Source organism: Nerophis ophidion, linkage group LG22 (genome assembly GCF_033978795.1).
Source record: "Nerophis ophidion isolate RoL-2023_Sa linkage group LG22, RoL_Noph_v1.0, whole genome shotgun sequence".
NCBI lineage: Eukaryota > Metazoa > Chordata > Actinopteri > Syngnathiformes > Syngnathidae > Nerophis > Nerophis ophidion.
Window position 1 is genome coordinate 23162138 of NC_084632.1, and position 21499 is coordinate 23183636.

Consider the following 21499-nt stretch of genomic DNA (forward strand, 5'->3'; position numbering starts at 1 on the left):
CCGTATTTCCTTGAATTGCCGCTGAGGCGGTAATTACTTAAACACCTCTTCTCACTCTTGCGCTTACCAAAGGCATGCGGTAAAAGTAAGCATGCGCTAATTATTTTAAAACGTCTTCTCAGTCCGGTACTTACCAAAGGCATGCAGTAAAAATTTGAGTGTGATGTAAGCTTGGACCTTAAATCCTACTGTAGAGCTCTTAATCTTCTTCCCTTTATGCGATTTCAAATTACCGGTTTTGGAATCAGCCTCCTCCATTTTGAAAATGATGACAGGGGAAGTGTCACTTGTGACGTCACGAGTTTGACCATACGGTAATACTAAGCATGTGCTAATTAATTTGGGAATCGAGTTTGACCCGGCAGTAATTCAAGGCAGGCACATACTATATGCCCTGCGGCAATTCAAGGAAATACGGTATATCTCGATATTTTGAACACTGAGTTTTTGCAGTGTAGAGAGTGTTGACCTTTTGGCCCATTGCGAGAACCGCCACGGCCTGATCTCAAACTCTAAATTTTTAACCTGACTTTCCTCGCATGGCTTCCCACGACTGTGTAATCTTTGACTGCTTTTTAGTTGTCTTTGTAAAGGAAGAATTTATGGTAGAGCTGTTGCATTTGAACTCGTTGCATTCAACAAGTCAATGTGAAAAAGGGGTGGGCGAGTGAGAAAAGGATTCGACACACTTTGTACAACTTGAGGTACCTTCATTCATTGACTCAGTTTCTATTCCGTCTTGGGGGAGTTAAGTTCTAGGGCCTTTTCGAGTTGGACTCTTCATGTCTGACTTTTTTTTGGATATGGTCACTGTCTCAGTTAAAAGCCTATAAACACTTCAATATGTTGACTGCTGGGTGTGTTAGGGCGAGGAAACCTTAGGAATGATGTTAAAGTCTATAATATTGTTGCATCATTTGCAATATTAGTTAGACTCCCTTAATCCTATGCCCATAAATGATGTCAAAAGACTACATGTCTTGTTTTGACTGCAAGGACCCTTGGATGACGTCGTGGCCAAACCCTCAACAAATCTGGTGTCCAACAGAATAGACCATGAGATTATAAAATACCATGTCAAATTTATTGTATTAATATAACATTTACTGCTCAAACACATAAAATGAGAAGCACATATTCTGAATTCAGCTTTACCTTCAAGAGCGTTAGGAGTAATTTGGGACAAATATTACTGCACTTATTTATAGACCACACAGTTGTCATGCAATTGTTTTTTGAGGACATTAAATACAGTCAACCGTACTAGTCTTTGACTTGTTTAGTTTCAGAATAATCATTATGTCATTCACTAGCAATCAGTCTATATTCCTCAAGTTGCATCAACTCAATAGCAAAGCAGAAAATGGTATTTTTAAAAATAAAAGCATTACCGCACGTGCGTGTTAAATCTTTATTGTCTGATCGAGGGTGAAGTTTTACAATGAAAATGTGCATTGTGTGTAGGAAAAAATGTCAATAAGTATGTGGCGATATTTGACAATTTTTCTTTTAGAAGCATTTCACATCAGAGCACCAGAAAATGTTGTTAATATTTTTGCGGTGTTTTGAATGATAAATGTTCATTACATCATAGGAAAGTCATTTGCCTGTATTTAATGTAAAAAATATAAAAATTAAACATTTACAACATATAACTTTTTGATGATTTAAAAAAAAATCAAGTTTCATGACACACTGAATTACTTTTTTATTAGCTGTAAACTATAATCATCAATACATATTTAATACCATTTTTAAATTGCACTACGGTCCTGAAATACATTAACTTAAAAAATATTATATATTTACTTATTTATTTTAATTTTATCTATCATTTATTTATTTATTATTATCTTTTTATTATTATAAAATAAATAATACAAAAGTAAAAAAAAAAGACATTTTGATTATTACATTGCACCTGTATATTACTGTATATAGAACAATATATACTATAGTATGGCACGTACATCAATCTTATATGTTTTAAACACAATTTTATACAATATTATACAAAAAATATTATATATAAAAGATTTGTAAACAAAAACACACATACAAATATTTGACAATTGTAACAAAATGTTAAAATTGTTATTTAAAAATGTTGAGAAATTAAGCGACATACACCTATATTACGGATACTGACCTGAATATAAGGCTAATCGACCTATCTTTTTCAAAATAAATAAATGAGGGAATGAAAATGAGCAAAAAAAAAACAATTTATTGTTAACGAGCTAGCATGCCAACTGTTAGCATTTGTCACATACATTAGCTTTGATTGTACCTGCGATGTCCAGGGTGCACCCCGCCTTCCGCCCGATTGTAGCTGAGATAGGCACCACCGCGACCCCAAAAGGAAATAAGCGGTAGAAGATGGATGGATGGATGATTGATTTAAACTTTTATTAGTAGATTGCACAGTACAGTGCATATTCCGTACAATTGACCACTAAATGGTAACACCCGAATAAGTTTTTCAACTTGTTTAAGTCGGGGTCCACGTTAATCAATTCATGCTGCTGAAAAGCATTTTGATGCTTCATTAGTCACCATCATCTTAAAATTGTGATAGTGTTTTATGTTGTTTGTCAACTTGACCAACAGACAAACCTAACAACTATCATAGCATTCACACTCTTATTTTTTTAATAAACTGAACAACACAAATGGACTGCTTATGTCAGGGGTGTCCAAACTTTTTCCACAGAGGGCCGCACACGGAAAAATTTAAGCATACGGGGGCCATTTTGATATTTTTCTTTTTCAAACCATAACAAAATATTTGGATTTTTTTTTTAATCCTTAGGGTTCCTGGGGATCATAGAGGGTCTCAGTCACTAAAATGTTAAAAATAAGTCAAATTATTATTATTATTTTTTATCTAATGTTTACAGTAAATCTCTATATCAATTTGAGGTTGATATAAAGTAAAACAAATAAGGTTTTATGCCTTTTCTGTCAAAGACCACTTTGTTTTTTATAGTAAAACTGAAATATGCAGTATTTAGATGGATAGATAGATAGATAGATAGATAGATAGATAGATAGATAGATAGATAGATAGATAGATAGATCGATCGATCGATAGATAGATAGATAGATAGATGGATAGATAGATAGATAGATAGATAGACAGATAGATAGTACTTTATTGATTCCTTCAGGGGAGTTCCTTTATTTAGGAATTAAAGCCCTCAAAGATCAATAATGCAGGACACCATTGATTTTAATTATTTAATATTTTTGAGTAATCACAGTGAAAAGTTAAATAAAATCCTACTAAATATATTTGAGATCCGAAAGGTTCCCCACTCATAAAGTGATACATTTTTATTAGTTTTTTTTTAAAAACTTTTAACACTTAAATTTCAAGTTCAACTTCCGATATATCTGTCGATTTTAAGTTTGAACTATTATTTTGTTTGTTTTATGCTCTTTTGTCAAAACTGTGATATTTTTATATGGCAACCACACAACATACGCAATATTTTTTTCACATAAAACATTTTAAAGTGATAATTTTTAAATGCTTACTGAAACCAACTACTACTCACCACGCAGTCTGATAGTTTATATATTTATGATGAAATATTAACATTGCAACACATGCCAATACGGCCTTTTTATTTTACTAAATTGCAATTTTAAATTTCCCGGGAATTTCTTCTTGAAAACGTCGCGTAATGATGACGTGTACGCTTGACGTCATGGGCTGTTAGGAAGTATGAGCGCTGCACACACACACACACAGCTAAAAGTCGTCTGCTTTAACCGCATAATTACACAGTATTTTGGACATCTGTGTTGCTGAATCTTTTGCAATTTGTTCAATTAATATTGGAGAAGTCAAAGTAGAAAGATGGAGTTGGGAACCTTTAGCCTTTAGCCACACAAACACACGGTGATTCCTTGTTTAAAATTCCCGGAGGTGAAACTTTACTATAGATCACAGCGAACATGGATCCCGACCGAATGTCAACCAGCAGGTTTCGGTGAGAAAATTGTGGTAAAAAGTCGCTTCTTACCGGAGATCAGCTGAGCTTGCGCTGTCCATAAAGCTGCCGTCGACTTCCCTGAGACACTGGCGTCAAGACACCCGTGGACACACACCTCCGACTATCAGGTACTGTTAAACTCACTAAAACACTAGCAACACAATAGAAAGATATGGGATTTCCCAGAATTATCCTAGTAAATGTGTCTAAAAACATCTGAATCCGTCCCAATGCAATCACGTTTTTTTTTTTTCCTAGTCCCTCGCTATCAATATCCTCAAACACAAATCTTTCATCCTCGCTCAAATTAATGGGGAAATTGTCGTTTTCATGGTCGAATAGCTCTTTTTGTTGGAGGCTCCCATTAAAAACAATGTGATTATGTGAGCCATCAACATGTGACGTTATCGTCTGCGACTTCCGGTAAAGGCAGGGCTTTTCTGTTAGCGACCAAAAGTTGTGAACTTTATCGTGGATGTTCCCTACTAAATCTTTTCAGCAAAAATATGGCAATATCGCAAAATGATCAAGTATGACACATAGAATGGACCTGCTATCCCTGTTTAAATAAGAAAATCTCATTTCAGTAGGCCTTTAAGTAATAATTCATTATAACATGGATTTTTTTTGTCCTTTTTTTATTTTGGAGCAATGGAAAAAAATAAAATAAAGACAAAGGAACAAAACAACTGCCTGCATGGCAGCTTTGTGTCAACATTGCCACTTTTCCCCATTAGATCTCACCTCTTCCACTTTTTTAAAATGTTTTTATTTTTTTATTTTTGCAATACTATTAATTTTGCAATTTTTGCAGAATGTGTGGCGGGCCGGTAAACGATTAGCTGCGGACCGCAAATGGCCCCAGGGCCGCACTTTGGACACCCCTGGCTTATGTGAATCACAACAACGTGACATTGGTTATTTTCATATGTGACCATATTTACCTGCTCAGATTTCACAACTTTTTGTCATTACTTTTACAGAGCACATTAATAATACGCACTGCATCACACAAAAAGTATTAATCTTGAATTTCATAACTTTTTTTGGGTCTCATATTATATTTGTCTTTTTATTTTGTAACCCTTCCCGGAAGTTGTGGGGTAACATTATGGCTGACTTTATGGCTCACTAAATGGTGCTGTTCTGACAGGGAAGGAGTCAAATCTCCTCAGTCAGACGCCGGTGAGGTGACTCCTCCACTCGGGGACCGAGTTTGGACAGCAGACACCGCGGTAACTTGTGCCTCACACACCGAGAGGTAAGGTCAGCGAGTTTGAGTAATCTCCCCCACTCTCTAATGGACACAAAACCTGCTCATATATGACTGAGGCACGACTTTAGAGGCTAATTTCGCAGTATTTGTTTCTGCCTGTAGTAAATTGCTGTCGTTTATTTTGCTATGATGCATTAGCATAAAATAAGCTAGTTAGCACTTTTTAAGTAAATCATTTAAGGCAATTGGAATCACTTCAACATGTGTTCGTGTGCGTGTTTAAAAGACCAGTGATGTGGCCAACAGCTGACATTTGGTACACATGTGACGCTTTAGAGCAGGGGTCACCAACGCGGTGCTCGCGGGCCCCAGATAGCCCGTAAGAACCAGATGAGTAGCCCGCTGGCCTGTTCTAAAATAATTCAAATAGCAGCACTTACCAGTGAGCGGCCTCTATTTTTAAAATTGTATTTATTTACTCGCAAGCTGGTCTCGCTTTGCTTGACATTTTTAATTCTAAGAGGGACAAAACTCAAATAGAATTTGAAAATCCAAGAAAATATTTTAAAGACTTGGTCTTCACTTGTTTAAATAAATTCATTTATTTTTTCACTTTGCTTGTTATAATTTTCAGAAAGCCAATTTTAGAGATAAAATACAACCTTAAAAATGATTTTAGGATTTTCAATCACATATACCTTTTTTACCTTCAAATTCTTTCCTCTTCTTTCCTGACAATTTAAATCAATGTTCAAGTATTTTTTTATTTATTGTAAAAAATAATAAATACATATTAATTTAGTTTTTCATTTTAGCTTCTGTTTTTTCAACAAATACTATTTGTGAAATATTTCTTCAAACTTATTATGATTAAAATTCAAAAAAAATATTCGGGCAAATCTAGAAAATCTGTTGAATCAAATTTAAATCTTATTTCAAAGCCTTTTGAATTTCTTTTAACATTTTTGTTCTGGAAAATCTAGAAGAAATAATGATTTGTCTTTGTTAGAAATATAGCTTGGTCCAATTTGTTATATATTATAACAAAGTGCAGATTAGATTTTGACCTATTTAAAACATGTCATCAAAATTCTAAAATTAATCTTAATCAGGAAAAATTACTAATGATGTTCCATAAATTCGTTTTTTAATTTTTTCCAAAATATTTGAATTAGTTAGTTTTTCTGTTCATTTTTTTCGGTTGAATTTTGAATTTTAAAGAGTCGAAATTTAAGATAAACTATGTTTCAAAATTTAATTTTCATTTTTTTCATATTTTCTCCTCTTTTAAACCATTTAATAAAGTATTTTTTTCATCATTTATTTTCTACAAAAAACCTTCAGTAAAGGAAAAAAAATGTACGACGGAATGACAGACAGAAATACACATTTTTTTATACATATAGATTTATTTATTAAAGGTAAATTGAGCAAATTGGCTATTTCTGGTAATTTATTTAAGTGTGTATCAAAGTGGTAGCCCTACGCAATAATCAGTACCCAAGAAATAGCTCTTGGTTTCAAAAAGGTAAATGACCCCTGCTTTAGGAGTAACTTCTTCCAAATGGAGAGTTGATTATAATAATTCCTATTTTATTAAACTAAACTGGTGCAGCCAGCACATGCCATGAAATGATGTAGGCCAAGTGTGTTTTTAAAAAATTTTTTTTTAGTTGATTAATAATCCATCATATTCATATTTGTACACAACACTGTCAGATGAGCAGGTTTTGGGTCTGCTAACCAAATCATTGAGTTTTTTTTTTTCTCTCCGGGTGAATGAGATGCTTGAGTTTAAATCGGGTGTTCCAGGCTTTTACCATTAAGGGTCACGTACATAAAAAAAAAATCAACTGCAGGGGACCACTTTGATAATTTTTTTTAAAATAATTTTTTTGATTTTGTTAAAAGGCATAAAAAACCCACTACGTTATACTGTGTATATACAAACCCTGTTTCCATATGAGTTGGGTAATTGTCTTAAATGTAAATATAAACGGAATATAATGATTTGCAGGCTTCTCGGTGGCAGATGGGTTAGTGTGTCTGCCTCACAATACGAAGGTCCTGCAGTCCTGGGTTCAAATCCAGGCTCGGGATCTTTCTGTGTGGAGTTTGCATGTTCTCCCCGTGAATGCGTGGGTTCCCTCCGGGTACTCCGGCTTCCTCCCACCTCCAAAGACATGCACCTGGGGATAGGTTGATTGGCAACACTAAATTGGCCCTAGTGTGTGAATGTGAGTGTGAATGTTTTCTGTCTATCTTTGTTGGCCCTGCGATGAGGTGGCGACTTGTCCAGGGTGTACCCCACCTTCCGCCCGATTGTAGCTGGGATAGGCGCCAGCGCCCCCCGCGACCCCGAAAGGGAATAATCGGTAGAAAATGGATGGATGGACAATGATTTGCAAATAATTTTCAACCCATATTCAGTTAAATATGCTACAAAAACAACATATTTGATGTTCAAACTGATAAACATGGCAAATAATCATTAACTTTAGAATTTGATGCTGGCAACACGTGACAAAGAAGTTGATAAAGGTGGCAATAAATACTGATAAAGTTAAGGAATGCTCATCAAACACTTATTTGGAACATCCCACAGGTGTGCAGGCTAATTGGGAACAGGTGGGGGCCATGATTGGGTATAAAAAAAGCTTCCCAAAAAATGTTCAGTCTTTCACAAGAAAGGATGGGTCGAGGTACACCCCTTTGTCCACTTTTGCGTGAGCAAATAGTCAAACGGTTTAAGAACAACGTTTCTCAAAGTGCAATTGCAAGACATTTAGGGATTTCAACATCTACGGTCCATGATATAATCAAAAGCTTCAGAGAATCTGGAAAAATCACTCCACATAAGCGGCATGGCCAGAAACCAACATTGAATGACCGTGATCTTCGATCCCTCAAATGGCACTGTATCAAAAACCGACATCAATCTCTAACTCCAACTGTCACTAAATACAGTTGGTCGCTACATCTGTAAGTGCAAGTTAAAGCTCTACTATGCAAAGTGATTAATCAACAACATCCAGAAACACCGCCGGCTTCTCTGGGCCTGAGATCATCTAAGATGGACTGATGCAAAGTGGAAAAGTGTTCTGTAGTCTGACAAGTCCACATTTCAAATTGTTTTTGGAAATATTTGACATCGTGTCATCTGGACCAAAGGGGAAGCGAAACATCCAGACTGTTATCGACGCAAAGCCAGCATCTGTGATGGTATGGGGGTGCATTAGTGCCCAAGGCATGGGTAACTTACACATCTGTGAAGGCACCATTAATGCTGAATGGTCCATACAGGTTTTGGAGCAACATATGTTGTCATCCAAGCAACGTTATCATGGATGACCCTGCTTATTTCAGCAAGACAATGCCAAGCCACATTCAGCACGTGTTACAACAGCGTGGCTTCGTAAAAAAAGAGTGCAGGTACTTTCCCGGCCCGCCTGCAGTCCAGACCTGTCTCCCATCGAAAATGTGTGGCGCATTATGAAGCGTAAAATACGACAGCGGAGACCCCGGACTGTTGAACGACTGAAGCTCTACATAAAACAAGAATGGGAAAGAATTCCACTTTCAAAGCTTCAACAATTAGTTTCCTCAGTTCCAAAACATTTATTGAGTGTTGTTAAAAGAAAAGGTGATGTAACACAGTGGTGAACATGCCCTTTCTCAACTACTTTGGCACGTGTTGCAGCCATGAAATTTTAATTAATTATTATTTGCAAAAAAAAAAAAAAGTTTGAGTTTGAACATCAAATATCTTGTCTTTGTAGTGCATTCAATTGAATATGGGTTGAAAAGGATTTGCAAATCATTGTATTCCATTTATATTTACATCTAACACAATTTCCCAACTCATATGGAAACGGGGTTTGTACTTTACTAAGAAATAATTTGTACATACAACAGAAAAATATATATCTTGGTTAACTATGTCATAAAGTTACATTTATTTATAAGGTAATCAGTTTGTGTGTGTTTTTTTTAAGTAAGGTTAACTCTGTGGTGTCCAAAGTGCAACCCAGAGCTAATTTTTAACGTTCTAACATTAGCGTGCTGGCTTTTTTGATAATTTTTCAGTTATACAACTGAGCATCAAATATTTCCCATCTACAAAGCGCACCAGGATATAAGCCGCACCCACTAAATTTGAAAAGAAAAAAATGTTTATCCATGTATTAGCTGTACCAGACTATAACCCGCAGATGTTTACGTTGCGACATGAGTTATTTACAGACCTTAATTGTTTCCAAACAGTGCATGTAACACGGCAGTAAATTGGGATGATCAAACAAAACAAAAGTCATTGTCATGCAGAAACAGACTCAATAACTCCATGGTGACGTCTTGGTGATTTTATTAAGGAATTTGTGAAACTAAAACATTACAAAAAGAATGTCGTAAGTTAATAATACCAACACAGACCGTGTTAGCATATTAGTTAATGCTAACGACACTAGTGTCGTTATATTACGATAGCACATACAAATATGCATGAAAACTCTCCTACAGACATCACACCTGGGACGGTTTACTAAATATAAACCGTTTTAGTTACATTATAAAACTTACAAACGCTGCTTGGAGTGATGAATGAAGACCCATACGAGAAGTAACGCTATGGACGGCTATAAGACTAAATGCCACTTCTACTTCCGGTTGTTGAAAGCCCTAAATGGAAGGATGCTGCAGCTCTTGCAGTGAGCGAATTCGTTTACAAGATGAGCCATAGCACAAACAATAAAACACCCTCTGTCTTTTTGCTTTTTAAAAAAAAAAAAAAATTTCAATTTTTATGGCCATCAGCAAAGAAAACTTCATAAGTGTAATTTTGGTACTAGACAGATGTTACAGTTAGCTTATTATAATGCTGACATTAGCATGCTAGCTTTCTTTAGCTAATGTAACAGGTTTTCTTAGTGTCATATATTTTGGTATTTCACTAATGTTAACTGTAAGCATGCTATTGTTAGCATGTTAACATAATACTGTTCGCCTGTTCAGCTAACAATATTTTCATGACGCTATCTGGCCAGCGTGCTAACTGTTAACCTATCAGTTTGGCTTTGGCTCTTTAGCATTCACACATTTTTTAGAGAAATTGCATTTTCTACTTCTTTGAATAAAGTCTATTGGTTTTGAAGGCGAAACCTCCAAAATGGCCCCTGCATCCTTTGATTTGTCAATCTGTGGCCTTCAGTGGAAAAAGTTTGGGCCCCCCTGTGTTAATTGATTGGATTTAAAGGCCTACCGAAACCCACTACTACCCACTACGCAGTCTGATAGTTTATATATCAATGATGAAATATTAACATTGCAACACATGCCAATACGGCCTTTTTAGTTTACTAAATTACAACTTTAAGTTTCCCGGGAGTTTCGTCTTCGAAACGTCGTGTAATGATGACGTGTACGCAAGACGTTACAGGTTTTTAGGAAGTATGAGCGCTGCACACACACACAGCTAAAAGTCGTCTGCTTTAACGGCATAATTATACAGTATTTTGGACATCTGTGTTGCTGAATCTTTGGCAATTTGTTCAATTACTATTGGAAAAGTCACGGTAGAAAGATGGAGTTGGGAAGCTTTAGCCTTTAGCCACACAAACACACGGTGATTCCTTGTTTAAACTTCCTGGAGGTGAAACTTTCCTATGGATCAGAGCGCTGTCAAGCCAACATGGATCCCTACCAAATGTCAACCAGTAGGTTTCGGTGGGAAAATTGTGGTTAAAAAGTCAGTTCTTAGTGGACAAAAGCTGAGCTTTTGCCGTCCATAGCTGCCGTCGACTCCCCTGAGACACTACGCGTCAAGACACCCGTGGAGACACACTTCCGACTATCAGGTACTATTTAACTCACAAAAACACTAGCAACACAATAGAAAGATAAGGGATTTCCCAGAATTAATCTAGTAAATGTGTCTAAAAACATCGGAATCCGTCCCAATGCAATCGCGTTTTTTTAGTGTAACTTTTTAAAAATTGTATTTTTTTTTTTTTTTTTAGTCCGTCGCTATCTAAATCTTAAAACACAAATCTTTCATCCTCGCTCAAATTAATGGGGAAATTGTCGTTTTCTCGGTTGAATAGCACTTTTTGTTGGAGGCTCCCATTAAAAACAATGTGAATATGTGAGGAACCCCCACACGGGTGACGTCTTCGTCTGCGATTTCCGGTAGAGGCAGGGCTTTTCTGTTAGCGAATAAAAGTTGCAAAGTTTGTCGTCGATGTTGTCTACTAAATCCTTTCAGCAAAAATATGGCAAGATCGCGAAATGATCAAATATGACACATAGAATGGACCTGCTATCCCTGTTTAAATAAGAAAATGTAATTTCAGTAGGCCTTTAAAGTGTATGAAATGAGTGTTGCCAGATTTAGAGGGCCCCTTTTAATGTTATTTCCACAAAACAATATAAAACAAGCCATGGGCCATAGTTTCAGACAGGGCCGCACTTTGGATACTACTGCTTTAATTCAATTAACACACTGTTGTCCACCCATCCATTTTCTACTGTTTGTCCCTTTTGGGGTTGCGGGGGGTGCTGGAGCCTATCTCAGCTGCATTCGTGCAGAAGGCGGTGTACACCCTGGACAAGTCGCCACCTCATCACAGGGCCAACACAGATAGACAGAAGATATTCACACTCACATTCACACACTAGGGCCAATTTTAGTGTTGCCAATCAACCTATCCCCAGGTGCATGTGTTTGGACGTGGGAGGAAGCCGGAGTACCGGGAGGGAACCCACGCAGTCACGGGGAGAACATGCAAACCCCACACAGAAAGATCCCAAACCCGGTATTGAACTCAGGACTTATCTTTGTGTGGCTGTTAAATAACACACACATGTATAGAGATGCCAGTACTCTCCACTAGAGGACACTGCAGAAAAAGCTCAAGTCAGCGATTTGCAATTACAGTCATTTTGTGGCAACCTTACAGAAGATTTATACTGAACGAATTGCATAAAATTAGAAAAACATTGTACGTAAGTGAATGAACTTTGTGTGCAAAGCTGCTAACTAACTCTGTCCCATGTCCTGTCAGCACTCTCTCTCCCCTAAATATTGTTTCAGATTTAAGAGGCGCATTTTCAAGGGAGTGAGGGGTTCATGTCGAAGGTTCTTGGGCCTGTTTATGTTCCCACTTTTCATCTGCACTCTGTTTATTTGGGGAAACGGAGAGTGGAATGCATGCCCCTCGTTTTCCTGCGTCTCTATACCAGACAGAGTTTAGTCTGAGATAGATCTCCCTCTGCTTTGCATTATTCCCCATCACCTGCGCAGACATTTTTATGCAGATAGCTCTTGGAATCTGTTTTCTCAGGAGCGTTACAAGGGAGTAATTGCAACTGATGCCATTTAAAACGCCACATCTGACTTGTGACATTCTTATGCGGCATCTGATCCTGCAGCCTCAAGGTCTCATTAGAAGGAAGAAGGAAAGCCGCGCCGCCACTTTAGTGCAATAATAAACTGAACCTAAAGCACATTCGTGGGCAAGTCTGGTCAGTGTGTGCGTGTTTGTTAGTGTGTGTGTTAGTGTGTGTGTTAGTGTGTGTGTGTGTGTGTGTGCGTGCATGCGTGCGTGCGTGGGCGCGCACGCGCGCGTGTGTGTGTGTGTGTGGGATAAGAGACACTTAGCATCTGTCTGCTCCACACAGACTGGGATGCAGTCATATGGTTTTGATTAGTGAGCAGCAGTTAAAGACAAGGATAGCATAGTTAAAATGAAGTCTAAACTTACAGTAAGGCACATTTGTTTAACATGGTGCGGCACTGATTTCCTAAAAAAAAAAATAATGGTGTGAAAAGTGTGACCTGTCTTCAGCTCCCTGTGGTCGCTACGCCAAGTTCTTTGTCCGCTGTCTTCATGGAGTAAAGTAAAAGTTAAAGGCCTACGGGGATAGCAGGTCCATTCTATGTGTCATACTTGATCATTTCGCGATATTGTCATATTTTTGTTGAAAGGATTTAGTAGAGAACATCCACCATATAGTTCGCAACTTTCGGTGTTAAGAGAAATGCCCTGCCTCTACCGGAAGTCATAGACGATGACGTCACACGTGTGAGATCTCCTCACATATTCACATTATTTTTAATGGGAGCCTCCAACAAAAAGTGCTATTCGGACCGAGAAAACGACAAATTCCCCATTAATTTGAGCGAGGATGAAAGATTTGTGTTTGAGGATATTGATAGCGGCGGACTAGAAAAAAAAAATGATTAAAAAAAATATTGGGACGGATTCCGATGTTTTTAGAGACATTTACTAGGATAATTCTGGGAAATCCCTTATCTTTCTATTGTGTTGCTAGTGTTTTAGTGAGTTAAATAGTACCTGATAGTCGGAAGGGTGTCTCCACGGGTGTCTTGACGCACAGTGTCTCGGGGAGTCGACGACAGCTATGGACGGCACAAGCTCAGCTTTTCTCCTGTAAGAACTGACTTTTTAACCACAATTTTCTCACCAAAACCTGTTGGTTGACATTTAGTAGGGATCCATGTTGGCTTGACCGCGCTCTGATCCATAGGAAAGTTTCACCTCCAGGAATTTTAAACAAGGTGTGTTTGTGTGGCTAAAGGCTAAAGCTTCCCAACTCCATCGTTCTACTGTGACTTCTCCAATATTAATTGAACAAATTGCAAAAGATTCAGCAACACAGATCTCCAAAATACTGTGAAATTATGCCGTTAAATCAGACGACTTTTAGCTGTGTGTTTGTGCAGCACTCATAATTCCTTACAACCCATGACGTCTTGCGTACACGTCATCATTACACGACGTTTTCAAGACGAAACTCCCGGGAAATTTAAAATTGTAATTTAGTAAACTAAAAAGGCCGTATTGACATGTGTTGCAATGTTAATATTTCATCATTGATATATAAACTATCAGACTGCGTGGTGGGTAGTAGTGGGTTTCAGTAGGCCTTTAAAGTACCACTGATACTCACACAAAGGCAGCACGGTGGAACAGAGGTTAGTGCATGTGCCTCATCATACGAAAGTCCTGAGTAGACCTGAGTTCAATCCCGGGTTCGGGATTTTTCTGTGTGCAGTTTGCAAGTTTTCCCCGTGACTGCGTGGGTTCCCTACGGGTACTCCCGCTTCCTCCCACCTCCAAAAACATGTACCTGGGGATAGGTGGATTGGCAACACTAAATTGTGTGAATGATAGTGTGAATGTTGTCTGTCTGTCTATGTTGGCCCTGCGATGAGGTGGTGACTTGTCCAGGGTGTATGCCAGCTTCCGCCCGAATGCCGCGGAGACAGGCTCCAGCACCCCCCGCAACCCCAAAAGGGACAAGGGGTAGAAAATGGACTGATGGATGGATGATACTCACACTCATAGGTGTAGTGAAATTAACCTCTACATTTGACCCATCCCCTTGTTCCACCCCCTGGGATTCCCGAGCGTGGCCGCGCTCGGGAATCATTTTGGTAATTTAACCCCCAATTCCAACCCTTGATGCTGAGTGCCAAGCAGGGAGGTAATGGGTCCCATTTTTATAGACTTTGGCATGACTCGACCTACCGTATGTGTTATCTCGGCTTTGAGACGAACATAGTATAGTAGGGCCCAAGTAGCAAAGGCTGCGAGAGCCCTATTATTTTATTTTCATGTATGAAAACTCAACAGTTTTTGTAAGCTTGTTCGGTCTGGCGAAAAAAATGGATATTTGGGGGCACTAAATTCAAAATTGACTCTCTTGCACCTCCTTGTAAAATAAAAAAAAAACCCTCACGCTAATTTGACATATTGTAATGTAACTCACTCGAGACATCCATCCTGACAAGACGCACATAAAAGTTTTAAAAACCCATATTGGGAAAGAAAAGAGGAAGTTGGCCATCTCGGTTTCCATTGCCCATTTTTCGGCCAAAAACAGAGGTTGTACTTTTACGGACTCCTCCTAGGAACTTTGACCAAATGAGTTGCTGTTAAAATGTCAGCTACTATATGAATAAAGGATGATAAATTACGAAGGAATTTTGCTACTCCATGAGATGTGAGTGTGGCCAGGTGCAAAACTTTGACCTGATGGTTCGCCACAAGACTTTTAACATTAAGAACTCGACTCCAAACATTCAAATCTTTATCACAATTGGTATGAATGATGATGATCACGCCCTGAAGTGCTGGATTGATCAGTGGTTGTTCATACCCAAATATAGAGGGCGGAGCCTGGTGGCACCAACTGTTCTTGGCCATCACTTATCAAGCTGTCATTACTTCAATTTAGATGATCAGAGACAGATACTAAACTGATGGGTGGTGGTAAATTACAAATACATTTGCCTATGCCTTATCTAGTGGGCGTAACGTGGCGCCCAAATTTTGGTTTGATGGATCGCCACAAACTTTCAACACTCATAATTCGGTTCCATAAATTCAGATCTTGATCAGAATTTTTACAAATGATGATGACACCCTGAAGTACTAGATCGGCAAGGGCCCTCTCAACGCTGTTCGCAGCTTTAATTTGTTTTTTATTTCTGTTGTGCAATGCAAAATGTGAGCTTTGTTTTTCCGCTCCTTATTGCTCGCCATCAGAGGGCGCTGTCTCTCAAATTGGTGTATGGCAATTTAGAGAATTGGCATTAGAGCTCACCTACATTGTCTTCTCTGGAGTAAGACAGCTGAGGTTTTGTGTTTTTCATGTCAAATTCAAAATATTTAGCTAGTATTTGCCGACTAAGATTTTACACAACGGGTTTATAACATACAATTGATTAATAAATTAGAAAAAAGCTTAGATTAATAGTTTGTTGCTTCGAACAATCGTTTAATGAGTATTACTAATGCAAATGAATGAAGTCCAGACCGTACGGATTGTTTGGAACTTTAAATACGCAAACTTATTTTCCGCACAGCCGCTGCAATACAGCGCACATGAGACCGGTGATCTGTGTGCAACTAGGGCTGGGCGCTATATCGAATATACTTGGTATATCGATGCAGAACATGACCATATCGTGAGTTTTTGAGTATGCGTTCTCACGCAGTTGCTTTTAGCTGAGGGCATTACACTACAGGCGTTTCTCACTCTTTCTTGTCTCTCCTTCTCACAGAGAGACAAAACAAGCGCACCTTCTTACTTACGTCACAGACTGTTGCACGTGCAACGTTCATTGTTGCATTTCTTTTCACTGTTTATGAACTTACATTCATATTTTGTTGAAGTATTATTCAATAATTATATTTATAAAGGATTTTTGAATTGTTGCAATTTTTAGAATATTTTAGAAAAATCTCACGTACCCCTTGGCATACCTTCAAGTACCCTCAGGGGTACGCATACCCCCATATGAGAACCACTGCCCTAGAGAATGAAGAGTGCTTGAAACTCCGCATGTCAACATCTCCGGCCAGTGCCGCACCAACAAAATGCCGAAGCAACCAGCACCGACCCAATTGAGCCTGGCGTCTTCCATTTCCACATCAACACTGTATGAAAAAAATAGTCAACAACAGAAGGAGATAACGTCCGAAGTAACCTACCACATAGCGAAGGACGTACACTATTTGATTTCCTATTTTGCAGCTCATTTTTATTTGACAATTATTGAAATATCTTGTGTGACATCAAGCACAAAAGTGCACTTTATTTGTTTTAAAATGTTGTAGTGACATTCCGTACAAAAAGTGCATTTTAATTTAGTGTTGTTTTGATAGGTCATCTTAGGACGGCGTGGCAAAGTTGGGAGAGTGTCCCCTCCAACCAATAACTTGACAAAAACGCGTCATCATTCTGCAACGTTTTCAACAGGAAACTCCGCGGGAAATTTAAAATTGTAATTTAGTAAAATAACCCGGCTGTATTTGCATGTGTTGCAATGTTAATATTTCATCATTGATATATAAACTATCAGACTGCGTGGTTGGTAGTAGTGGGTTTCAGTAGGCCTTTAATAGTTCTGTTTGACTATTGGCCCGGGCTTCACGGTGGCAGAGGGGTTAGTGCGTCTGCCTCACAATACGAAGTTCCTGCAGTCCTGGGTTCAAATCCAGGCTCAGGATCATTCTGTGTGGAGTTTGCATGTTCTCCCCGTGAATGCGTGGGTTCCCTCCGGGTACTCTGGCTTCCTCCCACTTCCAAAGACATGCACCTGGGGATAGGTTGATTGGCAACACTAAATTGGCCCTAGTGTGTGAATGTGAGTGTGAATGTTGTGTGTCTATCTGTGTTGGCCCTGCGATGAGGTGGCGACTTCCGCCCGATTGTAGCTGAGATAGGCGCCAGCGCCCCCCGTGACCCCGAAAGGGAATAAGCGGTAGAAAATGGATGGACTGTTGGCCCAGTCTTTTAATACCTTAAGCTTCATCCATCCATCCATTTTCGACCGATTATTCCCTTTGGGGTCGCAGGGGGCACTGGTGCCTATCTGAGCTACAATCGGGCAGAAGACGGTGTACACCCTGAACAAGTCGCCACCTCATCGCAGGGCCAACACAGATAGACAGACAGCATTCACACTCACATTCACAGGTGCATGTCTTTGGAAGTGGGAGGAAGCCGGAGTATCCGGAGGGAACCCACGCAGTCACAGGGAGGACATGCAAACTCCACACAGAAAGATCCCGAGCCCGGGATTGAACCCAGTACTACACAGGACCTTCGTATTGTGAGGCACATGCACTAACTCTTCTAACACCGTAATGGAAATACTCTTAATAGATGTTTTGATGATGAGCAATTTACACTGGAGTTCAAACTGCGACCACCAACCCAGTTCTTAACACCGTCACCTTTGCAAGACAGCATACACCCATTTCTACTGTCGCTGGGGGAGGTTTGAGGAGAGAGAGTCCATGCATGTTGTGTGTCCACAAGTCTTTATAAGACGCTTGACTTAAAAGGCGACTGCATCGGGGAGGTCCAGTTTTTCCCTCTAGGACTAAAACAAACAAGATGAGAGTTGGAGGTAATGAAAAGCACTTGATATCAAGCTGCAAGTTTAATAACCCCACCATAAATCGAGAGTGGGAGCAGAGGTAATGAAACGTAGGACTTGGGCTTGTGCAGGAAATGACTGGGAGAAGTCCTGAGGGTGGGGAGGAGAAAGTCTTTCACTTGTTCCATAAACTATATAAGGGAAGCAGCATCAGTACAAAGAAGACTCAGTATTTTTACCTACACTCTCTTTTACTGTACTCTCCAAGAGTTGCTGAGAATAGATGACCATAATGTATTTCTTCAACACACTGTCCCTCTTTAAAGCTTAATTCAAACAATTAACACTGAAGAATGGATCTCCCAGCTGGCTGGAGCAGCTCACACTCTGCTGTCTCTCTCTTTCATTCCCCTGGGCTCTGCTCTTATCCCCCCCTCATCCCTCCTTTTCACAAGGAAACTTGCTCCTCTGCTCTCGTCACCAAAAGGTTTCCCATCTGCTTCCGATTACCTTTGGCTGCACTTGGTGAGCTGCCAGCCATCTGGGCCCGTGTGGCGTCTCCGTTCGCTCTTCTCTCCCCCAGACGACTTTGAGGGAGGGAGAGTTGAAGGGCAGACTTCGAGGAGTACTGTATAGGCGTTTAGCTGACGCTGCAATGTCAAGTAGAGAAACTTAGAGAAACCAGGCAAAGAAAGAATGAAAATGGAAATCCTGATCATTTTTGTTTGCAATAAGCGCTGTTTTCTGTAGAGCTTGGTACCCTTCATTTTATTCAATATGGTAACATTTCCTGATACCTGTCAATCAATACAGGTACTGAACAGAACCAATTTTCGGTACTTTTGCGCATGCTCAAATGTGTTAATAAATTTTAAAATAAAATAAAAAATGAATTTGACATTTTAAACTGAGCGGTGCTTTCCATTTGTTTGTTTTCTTACATTTCAGTTTCATTTGCAAGCATACTTGCCAACCTTGAGACCTCCGAATTTGGGAGATGGGAGGGGGGGTTTTAGGTGTGGGGGTGTATATTGTAGCGTCCCGGAAAAGTTAGGGCTGCAAGGGATTCTGGGGATTTGTTCTGTTTATGTTGTGTTACCGTGCGGATGTTCTCCCGAAATGTGTTTGTCATTCTTGTTTGGTGTGGGTTCACAGTGTGGCGCATATTTGTAACAGTGTTAAAGTTGTTTATACGGCCACCCTCAGTGTGACCTGTATGGCTGTTGACCAAGTATGTCTTGCAGTCACTTACGTGTGTCTGTAGAAGCCACATACAACACATGACTTGGCACGCTATTTGTACGGAGGAAAAGCGGACGCGACGACAGGTTGTTGAGGATGCTAAAGGCAGTGACATCACGGCACCCCCTCAGTATTGTTGTCCGAGTGAAAGTCATGGGGAATTTCGGGAGAATGGTTGCCCCGGGAGGTTTTCGGGAGGAGCACTGAAATTCGGGAGTCTCCCGGAAAAATCGGCAGGGTTGGCAGGTATGTTTGCAAGTATTGTACTGTGCTGTATCATATAGTAGACTTTGCATGCAGTTGCAATTCCAGGACATTAGATGGCAGTAGTGTATAGACTATGGCATAGCTTTGTATACTGTATTTTTCAGACTGTAGTGCGCACTGGTTTACAAGGCGCGCTGCTGATGAGCAGGTCTATTCAGGTCTATGTTCATACAAAATGCGCACTAGATTATAAGGCGCATTAAAGGGCTCATATTATAAAGTCAAAGTACCACTGATAGTCACACACACACTAGGTGTGGTGAAATCAACATCTGTATTCGACCCATCCCCTTGTTCCACCTCCTGGGAGGTAAGGGGAGCAGTGAGCAGCAATCCAATTCGACTCCGAATTCCAACCCTTGATGCTGAGTGCCAAGCATGGAGTTAATGGGTCCCATTTATATAATCTTTGGTATGACTCGGTCGGGGTTTGAACTCATGACGTACCGATCTCAGAGCGCACACTCTAATGATTTTTTTCTACATTTAATACACTTCCTTGTGGTCTACATAACATGTAATGGTGTTTGTTGGTCAAAATGTTGCATAGGTTATGTTTTACAGACCATCTTCAAGTCGCTTTCTGACTGTCGCTTCAGGATGCGCCATTTTGTGGGCGGTCTTATTTACGTGGCTCCACTTCGACAGCGTCTTCTCCCCGTCATCTTTGTTGTACCAGTGTAGCGTGCAAGGACGGGAGTAAAAGAAATGTGAAATGATGGCGCTAACTGCTTAAATGAGATTCAGACTTGACTTAAATCAATAATGGAGCAGCATCTCCTCATTCGTCGCTCATGAGTGCAACAACAACGCCGGAAATGTGTCCTATGAAAAAAACATCAGATTTTTAACTGTTACCTGGTAGTACAGACGGACTTCTATGGGTACTGAATTTGGTTTAGTTGTCTGAGTATTTTTTCAAATGTAACTAGCAACTACCCATGTGGATAAATACAGCAAATATACCAAAGTGATCTGGTAGAAGAAATAGTTGCAATACTACCACTATAAACATCTGTTATTTACTATGATAGCAAGCCACAAAAAGTAATAACAACTGTGTTCGGAGCTATCAGAGCAAGGAAAACGGAGGAGGGCAGCACCTGTAGGTAAGCTAGCCTTAGCTCTAGTTCTTTTGTTAAGTAAAAAATTAACAAAAGACCGCCTGAGCAAAAAGGCACAAAGGAAAAAGACATAATTAGTATTGCAAGTGAAAACATATGAGGAATATTCACAAGATTGCTTAAAGAAGGGACATAGTTGACCAAAAGCACACACAGAAAAGGTTATCTCAAGCAACTAGCAGGTAGAATCTGCTTGGCTTAAAAGACACACTAATTGCAAACAGGTAACAGGTGAGACTCACTGCTGCAAACATGACACCTGGCATCCACACCAGAGTTAAATCCATGTCATTAGCCCAGATCCTTTTGTTTCCTGTGGTCTGAAAGTCTTTCAGGTGCCTTTTTGAGAAACTCCCGGCAGACTGCCATTTGTCTTTTACTCAGGTGTGGTTTTTGTCTGGACACTCTTGCTATTAAGAGAGTCTTAGTGGTTCTGAATCAATTACATTTTTGGATAATGGAGGCCATTGTTGTCATTTTGTCTCTCACAGCTGTAGAAAGTTGTCTTGTTGTTCATTTTCTTGTTTTAGAGAAATGACAGCATAAGATGCACTGTTTTGACCCTTCTAGTGTCACTTAAGTATTTTTGTGATAAACACAACATCAAAGTACATTGCTCCTTTCAATGTCTCAGCCAAAACCAAAGCTCATTACCCAATTGTCTCTCGGATCGGAAGAATCTTTACATATTTTTTGTCCAAACCAATCGTGATGTTCCACAACCACAGAGTAAAACAAT

The 21499-nt window shown here is 39.4% G+C and overlaps 2 protein-coding genes across 5 annotated transcripts in view; one reads left to right on the forward strand and one right to left on the reverse strand.

The window, feature by feature from the left end:
* Positions 1–21499, reverse strand: part of LOC133540703 (tyrosine-protein kinase ZAP-70) — a 90389-nt gene that overhangs the window by 48580 nt on the left and 20310 nt on the right. The gene's annotated exons all lie outside the window — the stretch shown is intronic.
* Positions 5119–21499, forward strand: part of adamts10 (ADAM metallopeptidase with thrombospondin type 1 motif, 10) — a 135123-nt gene continuing 118742 nt past the window's right edge. For both annotated transcript variants that reach the window (XM_061883524.1, XM_061883525.1), the window contains exon 1: positions 5119–5262. The gene's annotated coding sequence lies outside the window, so the exon portion shown is untranslated. The remainder of the gene's footprint in view (positions 5263–21499) is intronic.